The 12591-nt window shown below is 40.4% G+C and overlaps 1 protein-coding gene across 10 annotated transcripts in view; it reads right to left on the bottom strand.

Annotated features, from left to right (window-relative positions):
* LOC111095876 overlaps positions 1 to 12591 on the bottom strand; it is a 59771-nt gene that overhangs the window by 46581 nt on the left and 599 nt on the right. For 2 of the 10 annotated variants that reach the window (XM_038526461.1, XM_038526459.1), the window contains exons 2-4: positions 12393 to 12456; positions 5980 to 6060; positions 4970 to 5068 (exon numbers count right to left, since the gene is read on the bottom strand). The gene's annotated coding sequence lies outside the window, so the exon portion shown is untranslated. Of the gene's footprint in view, positions 1 to 4969; positions 5072 to 5979; positions 6061 to 8175; positions 8289 to 12392; positions 12588 to 12591 lie in introns of those variants that run through there. The other 8 variants (XM_038526467.1, XM_038526464.1, XM_038526468.1 and 5 more) reach the window with 6 other exon arrangements.

The raw sequence follows: 12591 nt of genomic DNA, 5'->3' as shown, positions 1-12591 counted from the left end.
AAAGTGTCATTCAGGTCTCAGACCCTTTGACAAAAACAAAGGTTTTTTGAGAACAGGAAGAGTTGGGGGGTTTTTTATATCTCCTTACAAGAAATTTCCATCCGTTGCCTTTTCATTTTACTTTTCATTCAAAAGCACAGCATATTTCTATATTGAAAACTTCCTAGGAAGCAGAGAGCCATTTCTCACACTCTGAGTCAGGGTTTTGCTCTGATGAGGTAAACAGCATGCATCCTGAAAACTCTTACTAGAGAGAACCACTGAAACCTTTTAGATCAAAAGGAAATGATTTAAAAAAAAAAAAAAAAAGGAAATGACTGGTAAACACTTTGAGTCTGGGTTCTTCTGTGGCAAATGGAAAATACAGAGAAGCAGTAATCCTGAATGTTAGCATCAGGTTCAAATAACATCTCCACAGAAGAACAAGAACTGATCTGGAAATGGGCTCTTTCAAGTCAGACCCAGGTTTCAAGGGTCCTGCCACTCACACAATTTTGGAGGGCCCTCCCCATGAGAAAAAGTGACATTGAATAAATTATAAATTATAAACAAAGCTGTGGTTTATCTAACAACAGGCAAAACCTACCCCCCCAAAATTATGATATTTTTATTAACCACCCCCTGATACATTTCAGTAGTGCTTCTTTTTCTACAATTTTTTAGCTGCATACCCTTTTTTTTTTTTTTTTTTTTTGGCTGCATACCCTTTTTAATCACTTCTTCCTGTAAATATTTTGTATTATTTTTGTAGAGAGAATAAAAGTTAATCCTGGAGAGTTTTTTTTTTTTTTAGCTTGATTAAAATTTGGGATTCTTTTCAACATTAATAGCTCAAGAATAAATGTTAGCTTCTCAAGTCATGTTAATATAAATTTTTTTATTTTTTTATTTTATTTATTTATTTATTTATTATTTATTATTTATTTGTTTTTTAATATAAATTTTTAAGACTGTCAGATTTGGAGAAACCTTTATCAAGTTTCATACAGGAACAGTAAAATCTGGGAAATTTTCTCACAGACTACCTACTGGCTCCATAGATTTTAGATCTTGTTTCTCTTTCACCACCCACATGCTTTCTGTACTAGGTTCTGTAAAAAGCATTCTCGTTATGTGTTCTTGTATGTGTTAAAAGCTGAGTGAGTAGGCACTGTAGCCAGCAAGAATATCTCTGGAAGCCGTTCCTACCCAAGGACAACTACCCATAGCTTACCTCTTCAGGGAAGTGACTGCAAACCACATAAGTAAATCTCAAATTAAAAGTATCCATAAGTCAACTTTCCCTGGGCCCAATCCCAAAATCCCCATGGCCTCTCCAAAGGAGGTGGGTCAGAGTGGAAAGAGGAGTCTCAACTGATTGTAGTTAAAATATGTTTTGCAAATTTTATAAACTACACCATCACATGACCATTTTTTATCCTGACCCTTTCCAAAGCCTTAGGAGGGACCTCGGGAAGTGATAGGCCCTATGTGGCTCAAGCTGCCTTTACACACAGTAAAAGCCACCTCTCTGGGTTCCCTGGCTTTTCAGGCCCTCCATCTGCCACTAGTAATCAACTGAAAAAACATGCATGAGCTCAAGAACTCATCTTCCACCAGCCCCTCCATAATTGCATATACTTGTTCATTTATTTCTTACAGCAACACTGAGGAGTGCTACCCCCACGTGCAGACAGGAAACAGGCTCGAAGTCACCAGGGAGCAGAGCAGAACCCAGAGCAAACTCCCAGAAGCCCTTACTACATTCAATAGCTGCTTCCTACAGTCTTTTTTTCCCCAGAACAGAAAACATTTTAAGTATAGATATGAAGAAGGAATAAAAAAAAAAAAGTGACTTAGAGTCCTATTACCTAGATACAACCTTAGTAAGATTTTGGCATTTCTACATTTTATGGAAAACAGAAATTGAAATTATTACATTAAATAAACCCATTTTTCCTCATTTTTAAAGAAACACAAGTTCCTTGTCAAAAATATGAAAAATCTTGAAGACACTAAAAACCATCTGTATTAGTTTTCTGGGGCTGCTATCCCAAAATCCAGCAAAATGGGTGGCTTAAGCAACAGAAATGTAATGGTCTCATCCTTGTGAATGCTAGAAGTCCAGCAACAAACTGTTAGTGAGGCTGCTTCCCTCTGAGGGCTGTCAGAGAGAATCAGTTCCATACCTCTCTTTAAGCTTCTGGTGGGTCACTGGCAATCTGTGGCATCCCATGGCTTTAGAAGCATCAAAGAGCACCAGGCATATTTTATTAGGGTCCCACCCTACTTCAATATGACCTCATTCTGATTTAACTCATTATATCTGCAAATATCTTGTTTCCAAAAAAAATGTCATATCAGCCGAGGGCTAGAGATTTGATGTGCAAATTTTAAGGGGACACAATTCAACCCATCACATCATCCCAAAACCTAAAAGAGAAGGAAAACCTGTGTTGGCAATTTATCATTGGATAATTTTTTAAAGTATGGCCACAGATTATTTTACCATGGCAAGTGGGATCCGTGTCCCCTTTCCTAAGAGTCTGGGCAAGGCGATGACAGCTCTACTCAGTGATGCCAGTTCATATTCAAATCATCGGAGCCCAGGTACTAGACAGGGAGTGAAAGAGTTTCTAGATGTTTCCAGCCCCAACTGTCAAGTAATCCACAGCTGGGAGTCTTACCACCTGAGGTCCCAGACCTCACTGAGTAAAAACAAACTACCCCTACTCATCCTGTCCCAATTCCCAACCAACAGAACCTGGGAGCACAAGAAAACGGTTGCTTAAGCCATCCATTTCTGGGGGAAGCTAGTTACACAAAAATAGTACCTAGAAATGTTATGGTTCTTAGGTTTTTTTTTTTTTTTTTTTAATGTGCCTTTAAAAATATATCTCCCTAGAGTGAGTCATTGACTTCATAGATCAAAAGGAAATGATAAATTATTTATCTGATTCTTAGATTTTCTTTAAGAAATAGAAAAACACCTAAACTACATTTCTAAACATTAGCATTGTATATAATAAATAAAACGACTCCATCCATAAGGAACAAAGGGACATCCTCAAGTCTCAGGTGGAGGAAGAGACCAAGTGAAGCCTACTAATTCAACAGATGCTAACGTGGGGTTTACCAGTACTTGTACCAATTAAAAGTACAAGTCAGATAAACATCAGAGTCTTACAGATGCAGAAAACATGTGAGGCTCTTGGAAACAAAAATGTGCCACATTACTCAGCCCTCGTTTTAAGAAAGGGAGAGTGTTAGTATCTCAACAAGATAAACAGGTATGCCAACATTAACACACACCAGAACCACATCAGTTTAAGTGGTCATCAAATGATAATTCTCCTGAAAAATGGGGTAAACCATGAGGTGCAAGAAAGACACTTCCTGGAAATTGGGGGAGCCTCAGGGGGAACAGTACAGGGAGGCTCCGAAGATCAGCTTCATCCTCTAGATGCATGACCAATCAAACCACGTGCATACCAATCGAATATCTGTGTTTTGGTCCAAAGTGAGTAAGACTGGTCTTATAAATCCTGTGGATCATAATTTCCTCACTACTGAGTTGTTCATTACTGAGCTTGACTGCTCTTTTGGATAGCAGAAGTGTTCAAGCATTTTTTAAGGAAGGGACAGGATGATCCATGGTGCCTTGAAAATCTGAAAGCAAATGCTATTGCCTTGAAAGACAAAAGACTTAGCTAGAAATGAGGTGTTCCCAGCACTTTCCCCTGAAGACTATTAGATGGCTTTCCATTGTCTTCTGATCAGGAGTACTGCAGAAAACCCTAAGGCAAATGGGATTTTGATTTTTGCATAGCTAACTTGCTTCTTTTTGCCTAAGTGCTCATAAGATCTATTTCTTATATCCTTGTAATATAAAAATGTTGCCATTTGTTTTTGTTGGAATATACTGAATCCTCTCTGTCTATGTATTTAGAAAACACGTGTTAAATTAAGTTTTTAGTTGTTGCTTCTGTTTTCTGTAGCAACAGGAATCATAGGTTGACTTGTTTTCCCTTCTCCAAATATCACCTCCCATGCTGGGTCAATTTTTTTAGTCTTTTCCTCTAGATTCTGAGAACCTTCCTCAGTATGGTTCTTTAAATCACTGATTCCACATTTGACAACATCCTCTAGTATTTAGATTTGAACTGTTACTGCGTCTTTAATCTTCCTTTAATCCCATATTTTTTGAGACTCTGCCTAGTGCTCTGATTCAGACATGCTGGGTTTGCAATTCCCCAAAATTCTAGGCATTCTCTCACCTCGAGGGCTTCACGTATCATACTCTTTCCCCCAGAACACTTCCCTGTCCTTGCACTTGGCAAACTTCACATTTCTCTTCTTCCTCTTCTGCTTCCTCCCTGCCCTCACCTTCCAAGAAGGGAAATAAATCCACACTTGGTGTTTGTCAGCAGACACAGCATCATCATTGCCCTTGGCCTCCCTCTACCTACCAGAGTGCATCTGATCTCCCTCTCAAGCTACAACCCAGCCGCTATACACAACTCTCATCCCCCACCCTCCTCATCCACATCCACTGCCAGACAGAAATGGGACATACCCTATCCCTGCTGCCTTGGGTGTTGTAGTTCAAAGTTGGAAGACGTTCCCCCTTCAGTTAATGCCGTTTTAAACTAGGAGTCCCTGACTCTGTCTTTTTAAACAAATCTTAGGAACTACTAATTTCAAGAAGTTTATCCTTGAACATACGTTAGAAGCCTTCGTTGTATCCATATATTATTACATTAGAGATTCTTACTGAAGGGACCTAAATACATAAGAATATGCACAGACAGCTGAGGCACATGTACAATAAAGCACAATTCCACCAATGTTATCAGACATTAGGTAATGTATTTTCAGTATTTTCAGACATTAGGTAAACTGTATGGTGAGGAGGGAGACACTAGCCTCCCAGGAAAGAGAATGGTCTCCACTTTCGAGATGTCTTCCTTTTGGCAGGTGTGGGACTTACCTTCTAGTGTCTCCATCTCCTGGATTTCAACAGAATCTCAGGGCTGAGAGATTCCAATCGTTCAATATACGAACTTGTATGAAAACTTGCTTCTGCTTCCTGCTGAGGGAATTCAGGTCATGAGAATTTATTTTCCAGTAAAATCTCACAGATAACTAAGTGACTTGTGATTCATTAATGCATATGATGTAGCAAAAACATATACTAATGGTTCTAGTTACATTTTTTTTGTTAAAAGCAACTAGCATATTTGCTTGGATTGAGAAGAAGTTAATATATATATCATATCTAGCAAGTATGCCTCTTAACATTGGTATGTATGTTCCTGAAAATTTATGTAAAAAGAGGTTTTTAGGTTAACATATATTTCAAGGGACATTTCCTTTTAGAAAAATTACATCATGAAATTTTATAAGTGAAGATTTCTTTTGAAAAATTATAACTGGGGGATCCCTGGGTGGCTCAGCAGTTTAGCGCCTGCCTTTGGCCCAGGGCGTGATCCCAGAGACCTGGGATCGAGTCCCACGTCAGGCTGCCTGTGTGGAGCCTGCTTCTCCCTCTGCCTGTGTCTCTGCCTCTCTCTCTGGTCTCTCACGAATAAATAAATAGAATTAAAAAAAAAAAAAAGAAAAATTATAACTGTATTTTAATTTTTGGTAATTTTTTTTTAATCTTTCATTTCTTTAAATTAGGTGCATCTATCCCTTTACGTTAACTCTTTATAGTGTCAATTTATCAAAAAAAAAAAGATAATAATGTCATAGGGTCTAATTTTAAAAATGAAAGACATGCAGACCCTAGGGTATCAGACTGCTTCAGAACTAATTTTAAAAATGAAAGACATGCAGACCCTAGGGTATCAGACTGCTTCAGAACATTTGGATTTTATTTTTTTAACTTTGAAGGTTAGTATTAACTGATATTGGCTTTCATAAATTTGAAATTCATATTCCCTTCACCAAAATCAAGGTAATTCTATGGCATCTACTTCTCCAGCTCTGCCTTCTTACCTTCTCAACCTACAGGATGTTGTCATGTGCATATCCTACAACCTTCATAGCATCAAAATGTTCTTTATTAGGCAGAGGAAGCTAGTTGGGGCCAAAGAGAAGAAAGACATCAGATAGAAGCAAAGAGAAGAGTAGGGGTGCACACATTCAAAGCCCTCCTCCCCCATAGCACCACCATTCCTGAAGCCACTTAAAACACTCCCTTCTTGGCAGGCAAGTCCCAACTGGCTTTCTACCATATGCAACCAAGAGTCTTCACTAATACAACTGCTTTATGTAACATCTATATTGCTATAAAGTTGGGCATAAACAATTTTTGTAATTTTTAATCTTATATTTACACAGCTCTTCAAAAGCATCTAAACACTGCTATACACATTCTCTTCTGATATGTAAAAATCATTGGGTGAAATGGGTAAGGCAGCATCTACCATAGAGATAGAGATACTATTTTAAACAGCAACCACACACACACAAAAAATGTTGTCTTTCATTAAGACAAAGAATCATTTAAATTTTGCCTGAGGCCATACAGCAGGTGCAAAACTGGAAATGAGCTCAAGTCTTCCAACACTACACCCAGGGCTCTACACCCACTCCCCTGGTCTGCTGAATCCTAGCCTGCTGCTCCTCACCCCCACACCTAAACACGCACACACAGCAAATATGCTACAGAGACTGGCTCTAGGAAGGAAACCTCTCCACGATGTAAATATCTACTTTCTAACTGGTCTATTTTATAAACATGATTTTGTAAAACAGCATCTCTTTATTGCAAGGTACATTTGTGCAGCTACTAGTTTACTTACTCAAAACTAATAAAGAATTAGTGACACCTTGTGGCAAAAACATATCAATTCATTCCTGTGCTACTATCACCCATTTTCACCTGACAGACTTGTCCAAAGGCCTTATTAAGTCGTTAAGCCAACAGCAAAAATTATGGAAAGAATCTAAGGTTACAGATTCTCCTCATAACTAGATCTCTCTTTGAATTACTCTACTTGGGCTTTAGGCCCCACTTCCCCAAAACCGCTGTTATGGTCAAGTTCACAGACACCATCCATGTGAGTAGAATCAATGGTTACTTCTCCGTTTTGATCTTACTTAAGCCCTTGTACAAATAGACCAGGTTGAGCCCACTGCTCCTGAAACCCTGGGTTTCAGCGATGCTACACTGCTTCCCTCCTACCTCTAAAGCCCTCCAAGCCCTTCCAGTGCTCATGAGTACCAAACTTATATCCCCGGCCCCAACCTTTCCACTGAACTCCAGAAACATCTCCAACCTTCCAACTTTACACCTCCATTTGATATCTAATAGCATCTCAAAATCTTGGGCCTCTTGACTTCCTGCTTCTTCAATCTCAGTAAACAATAGGATTTTCATGTTTATTTGCTCTAGTCAAAACCTTAGAGGTCATCTTTTCTTCCTCTACTCCTCCCCTCTATCTAATCAATCAGTAAGTTATCTGGATTCCTTCTCCAAAATGTCCCCAAGGCACTCCTCTCCATTTCCCCTATGTTCACCCTAACTCAAGCCATATCCCCTCTCTTAGCCACACCACCTTCCTAAACTAGTTTTACTCTCCACCTCCTACAATCTGTTCTTCATGTGATAATCGGTGATCTTTGTAAGAGAACTCAGAGAGGATCATCTTCCCACCTTAGAACCCTTGAATGGCTCCCAATAATCCCATCATCCCCATTCTACAAGGCCTCACCTGACTGGACTCCTAGCCACCTCTAAAAACTTCCAACCATTCTCCCCCTTGCTCTCCATTTTCTGACCAACAGAAGTTAACACTTCTGTTACTTAAACATGACAACTTTGCTGCTGCCTTCAGGACAGTGCACCAGCTACTCTCCTCTGCCTGTGCTGCTCCCCAACAATTTGATGTGACTGGCTCCTTCCTAGGGCATACAGGTCTCATGTTAAATACTCCCTTCGCAGCCTTTTCTAAAGCAGTGGCTAAGGCAGCACTTCCTATCCTAACACCCTGTTGTATGTTCATCAGTTTTTATGATTCCATGAAATTGTTTTCTTGCTTTTTTCAATTCATTTGCCTATCATCTGTCTCCCTTCACTAAAATGAGAGTCCCATCTATTCCTAGTTCTTACTAAGTGCCTGGAACAAGGAAGGTGCTTGATGTTTATTGGATAATAACTGTCATAGGTTCTTTCTTACTTTCTCTTACCATGCTTAGAAATATTTCATGGGCACCTGGCTGGCTCAGTCAGAAGAGTGTGCGACTCTTGATCTCAGGGTTGTGAGTTCAAGCCTCACAGATTACTTAAAAAATAATAAAATCTTTAAAAAAAAAAGAAATATTTCAGAAACTAGAGCCATTCAGTCATTTTCATACTCGAAAAGAAGCTCCTCCTTCTTTTCTTGGATAAACTGTATACCTGTGTCATTCAATCATTCATTCAATAAACTATGAAAGACAAACACTAAGCCATGTCGGAGGGCCAAAAACATGAATAGGATCCAATTCTTATGCTCAAGAAACTCCTGGCCTAGTTGTGGAGGCAAACACATCAGCAAGTTATTATAAATGCCATGTGGTAAATAAAAGATGGAAATATGATCAAGGACTATTGAGCCCCAGTTGAAGGCATCAGAAATGTGCTTCTGGAGAAAACAGGGGCTGTGGCTTAAAGAATGAGCAGAAAATTGGCTAGAAGGAATAAAAGGAAATAAATCAGAGGCAGAAAGCACAGTAATCTGCACAGTGGGACTGCTAAGGTTCAGCTACTCTTGGGGGGCAGGGAGAGGACAAGGAGAAATTAGCACAATGAGATCGGAAAAATAGGCAGCACCAGGTAGTAAAGGGCTTACATATAGCACACGCAAGGAGCTTGAACTACAGAGCAAAGAGGTTACAGAAACGTCTGAGGAGGGACCTAGCATGATCAGAGCAGCAATGCATTTAGACCATTCTGTGGTTGCGCAGAAAAGACACTCAGGCTGTCTGGATCTGGTTAGAGGCGGGTAAGAATAGTAGGTAGGGATCCAAAAAAGAGGTCTCAGAAATCAAAACAAATTTAGGAGATAAAATGGGTGTAACTTGGTGATTACTGGGGATACAGAGAATGAGAATGAGAGAGAGAGAGAGAGAGAGAGAGGGAGAAACATAGCAAGAGACGTTTAGGGATGGGAAGATAAAGAGCATAAGCTGATACTTCAGTGCATCGGTTCTAGACTCAGGCAGATATGGCTTTATATCTCAGTGTTGTCACTCACTTGCTGTACAACCTTGGTAAGTGACTTTAACTTCTTTAAAGCTGCAGTTCCCTTATAAGAACCTACCTCACAGTGTCATTGTAAAAACTAAGGGAAATCATGTGTATAAAGTGCTTGGCATATAATGTCTGCTGTATCAGAAACACCCATTAATTACTAAGAAATTTGAAAATTATTATCTACCCACCTGGACTGGCATCGTCTACCTTTTCTATCACCATGCACGCTTCCAGACAAGCAATTGTGCATGAGGACCCATGCCTTCTTGCTTACATTATACCATCAATCCTGGCTCTCCCCAATATAATGTCCATTCTGCTCTCTCTCTCTACTCATTCCTATGAGCATACCCATTTACAATGAAATCTCTCCTTAAAAAATATAACTTTCTCTTGGCCCCATTTCCCTCTGGCTGCCATCCTGTTTCTTTCTATTCCTTTGCACCAAACCTCCCTGAGTCACAAAGTTCTTTCTTCCCATTCTCTTCTAAATCTATAACTGAACTTTGTCCTCTCCACTCCACTGCAAGCACCCTTTGCTCCATCACCAACGATCTCTACGTTGCTAGATTCAATGTTCACAGCTTGCTTGACCCATGAATTGCATTAGCCATCCTTACTCCCTTCTCCTTGAAACACTTTCATCACTCGATTTCCAGTGACCAGACTGTCTGCAATTTCTTCTGTTTCTCTGGCCACTCTTCATCTTCAAAAAATATGATGAAACACTTTCATCACTCGATTTCCAGTGACCAGACTGTCTGCAATTTCTTCTGTTTCTCTGGCCATCTTCATCATCAAAAAATAACCACTTTGTTGGTTATTTTTCATCTTTCCAGCCTCCATGCTCAAGGGCTCATGTCTTCTCTCTACACTCCTTAGCAATCTCATCAAATCTCATGGCTTTAAATTGCCTCTTTACATCATTAGCCCAAAAACTCGTATCTCTTCTCTGGACCCATCCCCCAAAGCCCCAGATTCCCATGTCAAACTGTCTCCTCAACATCTTCACTAGGATGACTAACATGCCTTTCAAGCTCAATGTACCTATGAACTTCTAATGCTCTCTCCAAAACCTGCTACTCTCCAGTGTTCCCTATAGAAGTAAATGGAAACTCCATTCTTGGCATAGCTTCTAGCCAGGACTGAGTGGTAGCTTGAATCAGACAACCCTCTTACAGGAATAACTGTAAAAACTGAAGCGAAAACTAAAATAAAAACCACATAGACTGTTTGAAGGCACTGGAGAATACCAAGGCAGTCAGGACATGAGGGACTGGGATCCCAGTGAGAAAGAAAATACATGGGAATACAGAACTCCTCCATTGCTTTTCTCCTGGGGTATTTGTTGAGTTTCAGAACAGGGCATTTCGGGGCAAGCAGAAAGCAATGGTCTAGAGTTGTCAGGAGTCTTTTGGATCTGGGGAAATAAAAATTATAGTTGAGAACAGAAGACAGAAGTCGAAGGGACAAGATCTCAGACAAAGGGGGATCACAGGGAAGTAAGCCGGACAACTTCGTTTGGCCTTTATCCTTAAGGCATTTGTTGAATTTTAAGCTCCAAGGACACTAGAAATCAAGAAACCGACACATTGCAAAGTGGCTAAGAAGGTAGGCAGCGCTTTCATTAACCTCACAGGCTTGGGAATACAAAAATGGGAGCTCAAGGTCCCCTAAAGATGAGAACCTGCTGAACACCCCAGGTTCCTAAAGGCCTATGTTCTGGGATCAGAACAAACCAGAAAGCAATCAGCCCTCCCAAAACTTGAATCCTTGATTAGTTCCTCTGCTCCCACTCTAATTGCCAGCCAGGATAAAATTAAATCCTCCAGGAAGACAGAACATCAGCCAGAGCCTCTCTGCAATTTTTTCTACACAGTATTCAACATGTACTCAAGAACTTTAGAGTGATCTTTAGCTCCTTTCTTTCTCAAGTGTCCCATTTCTAATTCATCTGTTTCTACCTTCAAAATAGGTTTGGGGATCTCTCTGACTGCATCTCAACCCTCCACTGCCTGGTCCCCAATCCAAACCACTTTCTTAGCCAGGCTAACTGTTCAATTCGGTCTGCTTCTGCCCTTGCCCCTGCTTCAGTCTATTCTCAACCCAGCAACTAGAATATAAATGCTTCTTTAAAAAATTATATTTATGTCAAGGTCCTATTCAAAACCCTCTGGGTTTTTTTTTTTTTAAGATTTTTTTTATTTATTCATGAGAGACAGAGGGAGAGAGAGAGAGAAAAAAAAAAAGAGAGAGAGAGAGAGAGGCAGAGACACAGGCAGAGGGAGAAGCAGGCTCCATGCAGCAGCCTGACACGGAACTCGGTCCCGGGACTCCAAGATTGTGCCCTGGGCTGAAGGCAGTGCTAAACCACTGAGCCACCTGGGTCGCCTCCTCTGGGGTTTTTAACCTCAGAGTAAAAGTTCATCTTTATGCTGACCTACAAGTCACAAGGATCTGAATTCATGAACTCTAACTTAATCTTCTAATGCTCTCCTCTGCCCCGTCCACCCTAGCCTCCTCCTTTCTTACCTTGAACACACCCGGTTTGTACCTGCCTTAGAACTTTGCACTAACTCCTTCTTGGAATCTTAGTCTCAAGTTTCTCTGCTCCACCTCCTTCACATCTTTACTCAAGTGCCACCTTCTCAGTGAAGGCTTCCCTGACCAATCTAAAATCTCTAGGCCGCCACACCTCTGACACTTCCTAGCCTGCATTTTATACTTAGCTCTTAGAATTATCTAACATATAGACTCTACTCAGAGTTCTCCAAGGACCTGGGGCTTTTGAGCCTTTGAACAAGCCACTTCTGAATATGCATCCCCGGGACTCTCGCCGAGCAAAAAAACTCTATCACCCACCAAACACAATTATGATGTCACTTTCTCCTGCAGTCCTTTCAAAATTAAGTGATCAGGCCTAAAATTTTCATGCAGCGTTTACCCCTAGCACTTACTACACACCTTTAAGTCAGGATTATTTATACAATTACCTGCACGCCGGCTTTAAATCTTAATCCTCAAAGGGCAGGAGGAATCTAGATCTTAATATAATGGCTCATCATTTACCAGACACAGTTCCATTCTATGCTTATTAATACTTTTAATCCTCATCACAAGCCTTAACAGATAAATTCTACTACCCCCCCCCCCCCCCCATTTTACACACCAGGAAAATGAAGCACGGAAGCATTAACTTGCCAGAGGTGGTGGGGCTGACACACCGGCAGAACCTGGATTCAAATTCAGACAGAAGTTAGCCGAACTGGAGAGAATGCGAGTGCAAGTAACCGATCATTCGGGGATACATACACTTCGCAGACACAAACTGTATTTCTTTTAAACATCGCTAATACTAAAACTAAAGC

This window comes from Canis lupus, chromosome 1, assembly GCF_011100685.1.
Source record: "Canis lupus familiaris isolate Mischka breed German Shepherd chromosome 1, alternate assembly UU_Cfam_GSD_1.0, whole genome shotgun sequence".
NCBI lineage: Eukaryota > Metazoa > Chordata > Mammalia > Carnivora > Canidae > Canis > Canis lupus.
Note: the sequence above shows the minus strand (reverse complement) of the source record. Positions and strands in the feature narration are given on the sequence as shown.